The sequence below is a fragment of the Pseudopodoces humilis genome, chromosome 19 (genome assembly GCF_049639895.1).
Source record: "Pseudopodoces humilis isolate 2021_Gansu_Grassland_sample_001 chromosome 19, ASM4963989v1, whole genome shotgun sequence".
Lineage (NCBI taxonomy): Eukaryota > Metazoa > Chordata > Aves > Passeriformes > Paridae > Pseudopodoces > Pseudopodoces humilis.
In genome coordinates this window covers 13,100,969-13,116,127 of record NC_142218.1, presented here as the reverse complement: position 1 = coordinate 13,116,127, position 15,159 = coordinate 13,100,969, and positions in this window count along the sequence as shown.

The following is a 15,159-nucleotide window of genomic DNA, read 5'->3' as shown; positions in this document are numbered from 1 at the left end:
CAAGTCTTCTCCAAGGGCTCCCCAAATTTGGCTATTTGGGTGGGGTTTTTTTAAGCCCCTACTCTAGCAGTCATTACATGAAATTCTCTGTTTGCTGGCGTGAATAGATAAATAAAGCAAATACACAGCGTTTAGGCTTTTAAGGAGATAAGCTTGAAAGCACGATCAGAGTGTGACCTAATGGCTGGAGAAGTCCTTTTTAGAACTGTTTGGGCTGTTGGGCCACGAGCCGGAATATAAAACCCTACACCCTCCATTTCTGCACACCACCACCTATTTGCAAAATCAGGATCGTGTTGCTCCTTCGCTTACAAAATAAATTGTTTGTGCAACGCTCGGACGAGAGCGAGGCCAGAAAATGGAATCGCTTATGAGCAGCTTTATCGGTGTTTTGTGGCTCGGTTCGCTGTTGCGTTTCTTTGCAGAAATCGCCTCTTTCAGCGCGATTTGAGAGCAGATCCCGCTCCGGGATCGCGCTGTCGGGGCGGCTGCGGGTGTTTACAGGAAACGCCCGTGCAGGGGCTGCGCCGCAGCCTCGCCTCGCATTTGGCTGCCACGGGGCTCCTCGGCTGAGCCGCGAGGTGACACAAAGTGACTCCAGCGCCATCGCATCCTGCGCGGGGCGATGCTCGCCGGGGCTCGGCTTCCCCCAGGAACGCTCCCATCCCTGTCCCAGGGCCTCCCCGGCATCCCCAGCTCTGCCCCCCGGCCTCCCCCGGCATCCCCAGCCTCCCCCGGCATCCCCAGCTCTGCCCCCCGGCATCCCCAGCTCTGCCCCCCGGCATCCCCAGCTCTGCCCCCCGGCATCCCCAGCCTCCCTCGACACCATCCCCTCTGCCCTCCTGCCCAAAGTGCCGCATTCATTCTCCAGAACTGCCCTCCCCGGGATTTGGCTGCTGGCTGGAGGGGTTTTGATGCCCCGCTAAAATTTGCTGTCCGAGCAGCACGTTGAACGTAGAACAGTTTGTTTTTGTAGTGATAAAAGAGTCGCAGGGGGGTTCTGTCCCTGTTTTATACATCCTGCCTGTGTAAACTCATAGATTTCAAATCCTGAGGCGCATTGACAGTCCAGCTATGAAAGATTTTCTGTTTGACCTTGATTTTGTTTTGTTTTTGCCGCATATGAACTTTAACAGACTTCGAGCGTGACGTCCTTTCTTTTTCCTTATCACAGCGCACTAGTGTAGGAAAATACAAGTAAACAGAAGCTTCAACAGCACACAGATTTCTCTAAGAAAACATCTCACTTTTTTCCTCTTTCTGCTCAACCTGCAGTTCTGTTGCTGTACTTTGTTCTGCAAATGGATCCTTTTCAAACTGACAGCACAGCACCATGTGGATATTCTCTTTTCTTGTAACTCATGGGGTGAAAGATCTCTGGGATCCTCCTGATATTTATTCAAGCCCAGGGTTGTTGTCTGATAGGCTCTACCACAACAGCAGTAACTGCAGTGTTGTTGCTACTCAGTGATAGAGAGAATCAAGATTTGCATGGAGAAGTAATTTCCTGAAGAATCTCTTTTCTGACATGTGGCTGGAGGAGAGAGAAGAGCTCTTAGGGATGCAACCCTTCCTCTGAAAGGGCTGAAAACAGAAGTGAGCTTCAGGTGCATCTGTGCAGGGCAGTGAGGGAAGAGAAATGCATTGGTGAGACACAAATTCTGTGAGAAGGCTGCTCAGGAAGATAAACAGCCGTGGATGATGAAGTCATACCCTCTGCCCAGAATGGCTCAGTTATCAGCACCAGAGGCCTTAAACTTTTGTTGTAACTTTCCAAATTGTCCTTCCCAGTATCACATGGCTTTTACTCTGAATATCAAGAGTTAGATCTACAGGCTGGCTGTTAATCCTCTCCCTTCCTTGATTAGTTTGAGCTTCCAGCCTTCTCACTCTCAGTTTATAAACTGCTTCTTTCTATGGCTTGGATATGGCAAAATAAAAGCACATTCACTCATGCTAATTAGCATCTGACACCATTCTTCAATTAAAAACAAGTCTAATATTAAAAGCCCAACCCTGTGCTGACTACTCGCATACAGAGGTAGGTGTGCACTGAACTGGTTCTAAAATTGAAACCTAAATGTATTGTTTGGATAGGATGACATGCTTAAATTCTCTTTTTGTTAATGTAATTTCCCTCACTCCATCAGAGAGCTCAGTGCAAGTTTGTTACAAAGTAAGTTGAACAATTTTGTTTTTACAGACTTGTGAGCTCTGAAATATGTTTGATTCTTGGTGGAAATAAAGCAGAATTTTACAGCCATTTTCCAGTTCTGAAATGTGCTGTATGTGTAATTCAAATGTCACTTTTTTTCCACTTCTCCTTTTTGGGGACATTTTCTATTCTGCCTTCAATTATAGAAGTTTATCACTTCTTTGTCTTGATCTGAAATTGAGATTGCAATTACACAGATAGTATTTGTTACAGGGTCTGTCATCAGAATAATGGAAGCAGATTCTAATAATGGAAATGGAGTCTCACAAAATGTTTCCTAACTGAAGAAGGCATTTCTAGATTAATTCCTTTACTTCCTATGGCATATTCCAAGTGTGTTCAGAGACCAAAACTGCCTTTAAGGGTGGCAGTTACTGCTCCTTGTAATTTTGATGTGGAGGCAAATCCTTAAGAAGTCCCTGGGCAAGGAAGCAAAATTATCTGCCTTGAGATGACAGAGAGGCTGAGGCATCCCTGCACATTAATTCAGAGTTAAGGAAGTGTTCATTTTCAAAAGGTTTTACTGTGAGATTACCCAGACTCTGTCAGGTGTAACCCCTCAGAAAAACGTGGCAGTTCTGTTAATTTTTGAGCCATACCTTTGCAAAAGTATTTACTTCAGAGTGTGTCCTCACTGGGCTATAGTTCTACTACAGCATTTAATTCCCCAGATTATAAAGGAGAGGACACAAAAAGTGGGTTTGTGATTCTTTTCACGACTTTTATACTGCTAAAAATTATAATTACCTCTCATAAACTGAGAGTGCTGATAACATTAATAATGGATGGTGGGATTCTTGCACATGTGTTTATTAATTTATAAACACCACAGAGCCTCAGAGAAAGGTGTTCTATAATCAGAAAGCTAATATTGATCCATCCTGACATGGAATTACCATTCTTGGAGGGCTGCAACAGTTTTTTTTCCCTTCATCCTAATCTGCTGCCAGAAAGAATTCCCTGAGCTTGGGCCTTTGTTATCATCATTTGTTTCTTCCTATTGTACTGGCAGCAGCACTTCCTCCTTGGATCAGAAATGCAGGAAGAAAAACCTGGGACTTCTGGGTTCTGAATGCAGCAGAGCTGGTATGGCACCAAATGTGCATTTGAAAGGTGCTAAAAGAGAGCAGGAATTGTTTCCAAGCAGGAATTAGCATGACAGTGGACAAGACGGGTATTCCCTGACCTGTGGGATGGAGCTGCCTCGTGTTCTCACACACAGGGGACTGAGAATTACTCTTCAGCACCAGCAGAAGACATCATTTACTTCCAAACACATTCTCCTTCTCCCTTTTCACCGCTGACAAGTAATCCAACCCCTGTCCTTGCATTTCTTGTGTTTGAGTTATATTTTTCTGCTTCCCTGTTCTCACAAAAATGAGGTTTTACAGCTGCAGGAGGGTGCTGGGGCAGACAGGTGAGGAACACTTGTCATCTCTGGGCTGGGTGGAACAGGGAGGGGAGAACAAACCCTCACAGTTCCCAGATCTAAGAAGCTTTCAAGTAACTTTCAGTACCGAGCCCAAAGTGCAGCCTCTTTGTACCACTTGTGCCAAAACTTCCCAAACAATCCCACCGGGGAACTTTGGTCAATCCACTGCCAATATCACACTGCTGAGAACCAGAAAATACCAGCAAAGCTGCCAGATTATCATTCCTGTATGAAATGCTGAGCTCCTGCTTCCCCTGTGGGCCTTCCCTCCCGGTCCTGCACTGCTGGGATGCAGGAGGAGGAGGATGAGGATGAGGATGAGGATGAGGATGAGGATGGGGATGAGGATGAGGATGAGGATGAGGATGAGGATGAGGATGAGGATGAGGATGAGGATGGGGATGGGGATGAGGATGAGAAGGGAGAGGCTGGGACTAGAGCAGAGCTTCAGTTGCTGCATTTCAATATCACATTCCTGCCTTTAATGCAGCCACGATCATTTTCAGCAGCTGGGATTTCAGCCCAGCATTTCAGTGGCTTAAGGGGAGTTTTGACTCTAAAACCTGTTCTGCTGGGGTGGTGGGCACGGTGCTGCAGGGACATTGCACCCCCTGAAAGCTGCCCATCAACAAGCCAGAGTTCACTCACACATGGAAATTCAAAATGTGACATTGGTGCTTTGCACAATGCCAGTATTGTGTATGGGACACAGCAATATCTTCCTGCAGGCTGCTTGGGGCAGGATATTATTCAAAGTAAAGAATCAGATTTTGCTTCATTTTTGCCATTGTTACATTATTTCCTGTATGGCTGGGTTGTTGGTTTTTTTTTTTTTTTTCTGCTCTAAAGAAATTAGCTCTTACTTCATAATGAAGTTTCTGAAGAGCATTTCCTTTTAAATTAACATGATGAATTTTTTGTCCAGTTAAAAAGGATGTTTTCTAACAAGACAGTAACACACCCAACTGAGGACTCTCTAAACTTAAACTATTGACAAGAAACAAAGAGGAAGGTGATTTGTTCCGTGGAAACAAATGCAGAAATTAAACAATCAAACATAAAGTGACAAATGTAAAACACTTTCAGTTTCTCCAGATGAGATGGTGTCACTGCAGGTGAAACAAGAGAAAAATTTGATATGGGCTTTTTAATAGGACAGTGTTCTCCCAGAATTATAGGATATTCTAGTAACATAATAATGAAGTTTCTGTAACAATTTGGGTGAAGACAGCTGGTTCCTGTGGTTAGAAAAGCAGAATATTTGGGATAGACTATGGGCACGGGCAGTGGGCAGCTGTGGGATTGTCAGCCTCTCTCCCAGGTCTCCCACAACAGCTCCTGGTGCTGACAAAATCCTTGCCCAACAGATGCAAGCGTGGCTTTATCAAGGACTTGTGGTGCCACTACAAACCCTGTGTGTGAAGAAGCCCTTCCTGCTGCACACTTCCTGCTGCTGCTGGGGCACTTTGCTCAGGGCTTGTATCTGTGGCAGGCTGAGAGGTGAATTAAAGCCCTTAAGGAATCCAGAATGTGTAACCTGCTAATGCTGTGTCCTCTGGTGTCCTGTGTGTGTAGATAAACACCTCCATTAGAAGCTGATAGAGAATGGGATTGTTTCATACAAAAAAGCGCTGTAATTATGCTGGTGTAGAGACCAAGAGGTGGATTTTCATGAGAAATTAGGAACTCGAGGAGTATTGCAAATGTGTGGGGAGCTGGATGGCTGCTTTAGGCATGTAATTATTCTAATTCGGGTATGTAAACCAGATAATTGTACATGGAAGCAGCTAATTGAGCAAATTTTAATTTGCTTTTACCTGTGCAGACACTCGGGAGAGATGGGAAGAGCTCGCTAGGAGTACGTGCCCTTTGCATTTCTACTGCAGGGAGATCTGCTGTGGATCCTACATAGAACTGCCTCTGGATCCTACATAGAACTGCCTCTGGATCCTACATGGAACTGCCTCTGGATCCTACATGGAACTGCCTCTGGATCCTACATGGAACTGCCTCTGGATCCCACACACAACTGCCTCTGGATCCTACATGGAACTGCCTCTGGATCCTACATGGAACTGCCTCTGGATCCCACACACAACTGCCTCTGAAGGGAGGAGATCCCACAGTTCAAGTGCCCCAGGCCATTCCAGCATGATGACCTTCCCTTCCCTTCCCTTCCCTTCCCTTCCCTTCCCTTCCCTTCCCTTCCCTTCCCTTCCCTTCCCTTCCCTTCCCTTCCCTTCCCTTCCCTTCCCTTCCCTTCCCTTCCCTTCCCTTCCCTTCCCTTCCCTTCCCTTCCCTTCCCTTCCCTTCCCTTCCCTTCCCTTCCCTTCCCTTCCCTTCCCTTCCCTTCCCTTCCCTTCCCTTCCCTTCCCTTCCCTTCCCTTCCCTTCCCTTCCCTTCCCTTCCCTTCCCTTCCCTTCCCTTCCCTTCCCTTCCCTTCCCTTCCCTTCCCTTCTCCCCATGAACGAGGTTTTCCTGTGCTCTCCCTCCCATTCCCCCTTGCCCAAACTCATTTTCAGCGCTGCCCCTCACTCTGGCAGTTTTTAGCCCCGTGCACAAAGGCAGAAAGAAGAAGGGAAGGGCAGGATGTGCTGTCTGTGGAGGATTTGTTTTCCTTTCTGGAAGTTGCAGCCAATGTGGAGACGAGGGATGGAGCGAGCGAGCACGAGCACCGGGAGATCCCAGAATATCTCAGCAGCATTTTACTCCACTCTCAGATTCCCATCCCATAGCAACATGCTGACAAATCAAGAGCTGCCATCCTATATCCAGTGCTCCAGCTGTCAGCCTGGAGCAGCGCATCTCCTTGCTGGAGCACAGCCTTCCCTTTGTTTCAGCTTCGGAAATCAAATGGTAAACTTGGAATATAAAGGGGGAAGAATCCTTTTCTAAGGCAATAAAATTGCTAATCCTTTTTACAGGTTTGTAACTGCATTAACTTCTTCGAACAAGGAGGCACACAGTGAATGTTAATGGATTTGTAGTAACAGTACACCTTGTATTTAATGTAATAACCAGTTACATAAAGTCAGCAGGCTCACTAAACTCACCTATATTTAATTTTATAAATATTTTCATTGATTTAAATTACTCTCAGTAAGAAGTATTTGTCACCTGAGCAGCCTTTCCTTCTACTTGACTTTCAAGGGAGGAAAAAGACGTTTTTGAAGATAGTTCTGAGTAGATCCCATTTTTGGTGCTGGCTCAGAGGGAGGAGCACTGTGTTGGTGTCCTCAGCTTTCATGCCTGACACAGGAATAGGTCCAAGGTAATGTGAGTCATGTGAGTTTGTGGGGCTTTTAAAAACCACATTTTGTAGGAGTGAGTGTCACACAGAGGCCCAGGCTACAGAGGTAGCACGAGTCTCACTGAAAGCTGTTCATAATTTAATTAAAAGTCAGAGATGGCCACAGGAACAAGAGGAACAATGATGTGTTCACACCTCCGCTTTACAAACAGGGCAAGGCACCACCACACCCATTTCACAGATGGAGAAAGTGCTTGGGAAGGCACAGGATTTTTCCCAAGACACAAGTGTGGGACACAACCACTGAAGATAGGGAATAAAACCTTTAAAGAATACCATGCAATGGCCATGTGCCAGCCAATGAACCAAATCAATGGATCTGGCAGTAATTAGCCCAAGGTAGGAGAAATGAGAAGGTGCAAAACCCTGGAATTAGCAGGGACGCTCTGAATTTGGATATCTGCACACACCCCCTTCCCTTTTTATTCACCAAAACGGAGAACATAATTTTTTGTCCTTTCTTTCCTCAGTCAAGAAAGATCCAAGGGCTGGATTTTCCCCTCAGCTGGGATTTCTGGCTAAAAGAGCAGCACAATTCGAATTTCTGTGCAGTAATGTCGGCTGAATTTCCATACAGCCCAAATTCCCTGATCTGTGAATGGATGTGGAGATCTTGTGCCCCTTTCTGGGAAACATTGGATGTATTTTGAGCACAGGTGCAGGGTTGGCTCACACACCTGCAGCAGGTCTGATGCAGCCTCAGGTTTTATTGTGGAGTTTGTTCCCTGTGCCATGCCACAGCACATGTGCGTGAGTTTCTGTCCAGGGAACCCCAGACAGAAATCTGCCAGCCCCAGATCAGCTCCTCATGGCCAGGGAGAGGCTGAGTGGATTTGGGAGCTGCTGGTTGGCAGGAATATATTGACTCATGGCTTTGGAGACAATACCTGTCATCCCCAATGCCAAATCCCACAGGGAAATATCAGAAATTTCCATTAACCACTCCATTTCCCCCCATTCATTGTCCTGTTTTTTTCAGACTGAACATATCCAAACCCCTTCATCCAGCAATATTCAGGAAACCCCAGCCAGGCTGTTTTCCTTGGGAAAGGCTGCACAGGGTTGCTGAGGACAAAATTTGGGCCATGGCGCTTAGATGCAGACAACCTAAATCCAGACTTTTTATCAAACTGAAACAAAGGAATTCTAATGCCACAAAATATTTAACTCTTACCTGGGATTCTCTCATTGTTTGCAAGCCAAGGTGCTCAAGGAAATTCCATTCTTTAAAAAAAATTCCTAGAACTGCTAAGTTTGCAAGAGCTGCTCATTTACAACACAACAAAAATTGTCTGTAGCGTTCCCAAAGTCCACTCGAAGGATGTGTCTTGAACTGAAATATTTGTTAATACTTCAGCCAGTCTGTGCATGAATGAATCCCAATGAAAATGTAAACCAAGAATTATTAACATAACATCATGCAAAGCAATAGGAAATAGCAAGTGCAGAAAAAGCAAGAAATCACTCAGGAAAATATCTGTTGTTTCAAGACTGAAGTTGTAATAAATTCCTGGAATCTTAAACTCTATATCTTGTCAATAGGTGAGGGGTAAGCAGCACTAAAGCAGGTGTTAAAAGCAGTCACAGGAATTAAGGGCAGTTCACTCCTGGAGCTGAGAAGAATTCAGATGTACTTTGTATTCCTCTGGCTCACTTGGGCTCACTTGTAGAATTTTCTTCCCCTCTATCTTTTAATTTGCTAAATGATTCGAGAGGATCCAGCGCACCTACGTTTAATTAGCTGTATAAATCAAAGGTGACAATTCTTTAGTAACCTGTATTATTTCCCAGCGTGGCAAGCTAGAAAAATGCTGACAAACTTATTTATTGACCTGTTGTGCTTTGCAAGGACAGCCAATGTTGTATTGATCCAGCCATCCCAAATCCCGTAGCAGGGGCAATAACATCATCACTATTCTGTGCTCTCCCCACCCCTGAAAATGCAAATGTTCCCATCCCCCTCCTCTGGTTTGGGGAAAGATCTTTATTGTTAGAAATTAAAGGAGAGGAGAGCAGGAACCTTCACATTTCCTTGGCACAGTTCGCCTCTTTCATCAGCAGTGCTCATTTGGAACTTCGCTTGCAACTTTAATTATTTCCTCACTGAGCTCCCCCACCCCCAGCACTGCCAAAATTCCCTTTGTGTCACCCAGGAACCCGATCCTGCAATCCTTCATGGGAAAACCTCGGCTGAAGTCATCGGGCTTCACATTCCCTCGGGTCTCCCTCCTGTACCTCATGCATTTAAGGCAGATTTTAAAAATCCTAAAAGTCTGAATGCGCAAAAGTCTTCAGCATTTCCGTCTGTAGTTCGTGGCAAAATGAAACAAATAAATGAAGACTTCAGCGTTTGACCTACTGGGATCCCTCACTTGACAATCACTCATGAGTCAGGGTGACAAGGTCACGTTCCTTATTCTTTATTCATTTAACCGTTTGATAATTATAAGTAGCAATGGAAAGCCAGCAATCCTCACAGTTAATAATCTTCCCAGACCCCAGGGTACGGGGCTGGAAAACAGAGGGAACAATGGGGAAAAGTTAAAAATTGTTTCCATTATCTATTTCCATCAGGTAAAGAGGAAAAAAGCCTATCTTTGGAAATACATGTTCATTTACATTTCTAGCAAAACCCACCCTGAACAAATCAGCCAGCTAAAAAAATAGGGAACACTCTGAAAATAGTTGGGAATATTATTACGATCTAGCTGATGTTCTCATTTCCCTGTGTGCATTTTTATGCAAATACTGTTAGTTTCACCACCTCCAACCATCCTGAATTCCCACTGAACCTTGGCAGAGCCAAAGATCTTCATCAGCACACAATTTTATTACATATATACACAATTATTTTAGGTATTAAAGCACCCAGGCCAGCTGGTTTGGGTGCCAATGACAGAGACCATGAGTCAGAAACCACTTTGCCTCCCCAAGACCTCATTGAAGTTTGTGACCAACTTGAAGCATTCCCTAAGTGTGGGCTCCACCAGGGATGCATTCCTGAATCCAAATCAATCTCTCCAAAATAGCTGCAGGTGAAAAATTCTTCATCCGTGCTTGCCGTGCACGCAGGGAAAAATGCCTGGTCATACAAGCACAGGCCTGTGCTGCTGTTTATTTCAGGCCAAAAATGGAAGTATTTTGGGGTTTTTAATGTGTTCTGCAGTTTCAAAGCTGCCTCTGGAAAAACAGGATATATTACTGACTGTTATATGGGTATGGATATGAATATGTAATGCTCAGAAAGGCCAGCAATTAAAAAAATCAAATAAAACAACAACAGAAAACCCAAACCACCCTCTCAAAACTAAATACAATTTTTGTCTTTTAGACTGATTTTTTTTCTAGGCCATTTCCTCATGAAGCCTGTCTCTGACTAATATGTAAATTTTCAAGAAGAAGAATGTTTGGATAACCTCGTGGTTTGAAAACAAAGCGAGGCGAGATCCACGCTGGGCACCACAGATGGATAATATTTTGTTTTTCTTTGTGAACGTCTTTTGTCTCGAAGCTGGTGTGAAAATCTAGACGAGGGCCCCACATGATTGATCACCACAAGCATCAGAAGGAAATGATTCACCACAACACTGTAACTGAAACTGCTTCCACACCTGATTGCAAACTTCACACTGCGGGACTAATTAACTGCTCTACCTGCTCGGGATTGCAGCAGCCTTAGGAAACCTCAGCCCACACAATTCCAGCTGTGAATACCCACTGCTCATGTGTCATTCAAAACTGAATAAAGAAGTTAAAAATGCAGGTTTTTTTTTTTATTTAGGTTATTTTTTTTTACCTTTATTTCATAAAGGTATTAAAAAAAAAGTGTAACCTCAATATCTACCTAAACCTAAATATATACATTTTTTTCTTTCTATTTTCAGCTTCAGGGTTTTCTGCCATCAACTTCATTTCAGGTCCACTCTGAACATTTGTGAAGCATTTTCAATATTAGGAACATAAGGGTCATATTGTCTGAATTTAGATATAAACCAGTACATGAAATATCATCCAGCTCCTCGTGCATCGTGCTCAGAGCCGAGCCAACGTCTCAGCAGATTTATCAGCAGAAATACAGTCTGCAAACAGAGTAATGTGTTCCTAGCAAAGCACTGAGAGTGATGAGAAAGAATGGGAGAATAGCTGCCTGTGAGATCTTTTAGGGAAAACAAATCTATTAAATCATTGATTTAACCTTACAGTAGTAATACCTGCAGAAGAATCTGTTAAAATTCAGTGTCCAGCAATGTGCTGTTGTTTTCCACTATATTTGACAAATAAAAGAATTCTTCCCTTTTGCCTCCTGTTTCCACCACTCAGTTTAAATTGAAAACTATTTTTGAATACACTTTCAGGCATTAAAAAAATAGAAGTCTCACAGTTTGGCAAGAGTGTAGAATGGCTTGGCAATAGCCAAGAGCCTCCTTTGTTCTCATTTTCTAAAGGATTGTGAGTCTGATGAGATGAAGTTGGTGAACTCTTCAAGGAAAGGAAGATAAAACCCCACAAATGCAGTGTCACAGTGACATCAGTTTGGGGCTATTAAATTAACCCTGCACCCATCTCTGATCTCAGCAGCAGCAAAGCTCATGAATCACCTGGAATAATTCCTTGCTCATCCACGGTATTTTCCCCACTAATCCTGTGTATGCAGAGAGCTCCATCACTTGGGATTCTCTGAGGGAAGATCTGGGGATGTTTGGAGCTGCCCAGTGAAGGATCATGGCTGGAAATCGAGGTTTAAACACCGATGGCCTCTCCTCTCCCAGCCCCACAGGATAAATTACAGCTTGCATTGCAAATTTGCCCTAAACTGCTGAAATCTGGAGATCTTTCCCAACAGGCATTCAGCTGCATATTTTCCATGTAAATGAGGCTTGGACTACACCAGGTTTTCTGTATTTTACCTTCTGAATACGCAGCCACCCCGAGCTCAACAGCAGCTGCTCATTTCCTAGTGGGGAATTCACATTACGTGTGTAGGCAGTTGGTAATTTCATCTCTGCGTTCCCAATATCAATCAGGAATTTACTCCCTATTCTCAGTGCTTCCTCAAGATAAAATGAAGTGCACATCTGAGGTTGGACTCCTCCAGAGTGCTCTGGTCTCACAATTCTGGGTCACACTTCCCAGCTATCTGTAATCAGATATAAAATTTCTGCTTGAGTTAACGCTCATCCTCTGGGAAGAAAAGCTAAAAAAAAATCTAATACTTATTAAAACATCACAACCCTAAGAAATAAAGTTCTTCCTCTAGAAATAGAGCAAGGAGGAAATGCCTCCTAACACTGAACACTTTCAGCTTTGACCTGCAAACAGCAGCTCAGGAGAGGTCGAATCCTGGTGTTTTCCTGATGTTTTCCAGGTGTTTTCCAGGTGTTTTCCAGGTGTTTTCCAGGTGTTTTCCTGGATCTCCTCTCCCATATTCCCTCACCAGGTTCCAGCAAATTTGGCCACTCTGCTGCTGTTCCTGCAGCCACTAAATTAAGAGACCCATTCCATCAATAGGTGACAATTTTCAATCAGAATTCCTCTGGGTTAGATTCACATGCAGTTCTCTTTCCCCAGTAGGCTCTGCTGCTATTGTTGGTAAATGTTACATGACTCAGATGAAATGAAAAATAAAATCAATCAAACACAAAGCCAACAGCTTAGTAGTCAATACAAGTAAGGAAAAAAAAGATGCTTGGGCAAAAGTTTTCTGAAAAAAATTATCATTTCTCAGGATGTGCTTCTACTTTTTTTTATTTTTAATCTCCACCTTTTTTTTGTAGCTGTGCATCTACTGAATGAAAAGGAGTGAAGATATCCACAAAATTACTAAGTGTTACTCTTCTTCTGTGTGCTGAAATACAAAAAAACTTCTCAGTGCTCTGCTTTGGCCCCACAGAGATCAAAGGACAGGTTAAACACAGTGTCAATATCAAGAGGGGGTTTCAGTGCCTGAACATGGGCAGGTTTAATGGAGTTACTCTGTTTTGAAGGTCTCAAAATCAGTATGTGAAATCCATGGCTTCTGCTGGCAGAAGAGGCTGATGGAGGGAAAGTGGCACTGGGCTCTTTGTGCCTGCAGGGATGTCAGCAGCCTCCTCCTGCCCTCCACTCTCCATCCAGGGATGTCAGCAGCCTCCTCCTGCCCTCCACTCTCCATCCAGGGATGTCAGCAGCCTCCTCCTGCCCTCCACTCTCCATCCAGGGATGTCAGCAGCCTCCTCCTGCCCTCCCAGCCCCTCCTGCAGCTGCCCTGTCTCCACCTGCACAGCACCACCCAACAGCCCAGGGCTTTGTTCAGCCCCCAGCCCATTCCTGTCCCCTGTGTCCCCAGCCCGTGGGGTTTTACCCCGACTGACACCACTCCAAACCACCCTTCACCCTCTGCACACCCCGGGCCAGCTCCAGCTCCTCCCTCCTGTTTTACACCCAGCCCAACCCTGAGCAAAGACCAAATAAACGGGAGCCCACTTCGTGAGCTTTTCAAAACTGTACAGTGAATTCTTCATCGCGGGAACTGCAGCCACTTCTGGAGCTGAATGCAACAGCTCATAAATAACAGGCAAAAACTCAGTGCAATAGCAGGGGAAATTCTGGGTGACTGCAATGTAATTTGTCGCTCGTGGGCTAATGGAGTTGGGGTGTGACACACTCCTGCTTCTCTGCCTGTGTTTGAATGAGAATCTTTGTTTTCCACGTGCCCTCTCGTTTAAAGTTGGTGTTCTCTGTAACAAAGGGTGACCACAGGAAAATACAAAAGATAAAATATTTAAAATGAAACCGCAAAAGGACACTGCTGCATCTCAAAATATTGTTCTAAATATGCACAGGCAAAATGCAGAAAAAAATCAAAGAAAATTGCAAAGAGCAGGTGGAGCAATGTCAAATTATTTGTGCTGCTCAGCTGATAGATGTGCCAGGGTCAATAATTTATGAATAAGTGAATAAAGAATTATTTTATCTGTCCATGATATGAGCACTTTCTTGCTACTAATGTTTAACTGTGGCTACTGGGACTTAAACACTCAACATTCCCCAAAATCAGAAGAAAAACATTTCCAGAAAGGATAGGAAGAATTGGATATTTTCTGTATATTCTCATTGCAGAACTGTTTGTACATCTATTTATTTTATAAATAATATTTCAAAGGCAACAGAAGTGATGTTTTGCATAGTGTGTCAACTCCAGGAATTTCACCAAGCCTTATAATATTGGGGTTTTTTTAAGTTTCAGTTCTGGGAGGCAGAAATGTTCTCATGTGTTTCCATGAGAACTGCAAGTACTTTCTGGAAGTTAATTCTTTATTTCTCTTGGTCTTTCTGAATGAAAACAAAAACTTGAAAATATGAACCGAGAATACCCAAAGTCTCAGAAATCCCAAACAAATAAGATGGAGGCAGTATTTTTAAACCCCAAGGCTTTGGAAAGTCACTCCCGTGACTATTTCTACCGCCGTTGTCTGGCAACACAGCCCTGCTAGTGTGACACAAATAATGCAGAGAGGCAGCAACATTTTCAAATCCCTCCACGTGTGCTCTGGCAGCTGCAGCGTCTGCAGGTGGGGATTTGAGCAGAGGGGAAACTCCTCTCCTTGGAACCCATCTTTGCAGGAGATCAGGGTGGGTAATCAAAGGCAGAGCCCTTCCTCAGCACAGCACACACACAGTTGAGGGGGCTTTGATTTCAGATATCAAGGTGTTAAATATATATATATATTTCAGTCTCCAAATATAATTATTCACTGGAAGACTGAATGCAGCAAAACAGCTTATGCAGACAGGCTTGCAGTGCATCTGTTCTTTTTTTGATCTAAATAAAACAGAGCAAGAATCTCACTCAGTATCTTGACAAAACACACTTCATCTTTGCGTGTGTGAGACCTTTCCTCCTCTAAAGAAACCTCTTCCTGCCTCTTTCATTCTCTCTGGTATCATCTAGACATCAGCATATTCGTATTATCTACTTTTGAATTTTCTTTCCCCCCTCTGCAATGGATTTTCTTGTTCCCCTTTGCAAAATGCTCTGCTGACATCACATCAAAATGAACTAAGATCTTTTAGGTGACAGAGGAATGGCAACTGAGGCTGGTTTAGATTATCCATAACAACAGTTTTTATGGAGCTGTGTAGGTGAGTGGATAGGGGTGTATTTGTGGATGCATTCTGCAATTTGATTTAACGAAATCGTGATTGATCAAGGCCTACGAGTGA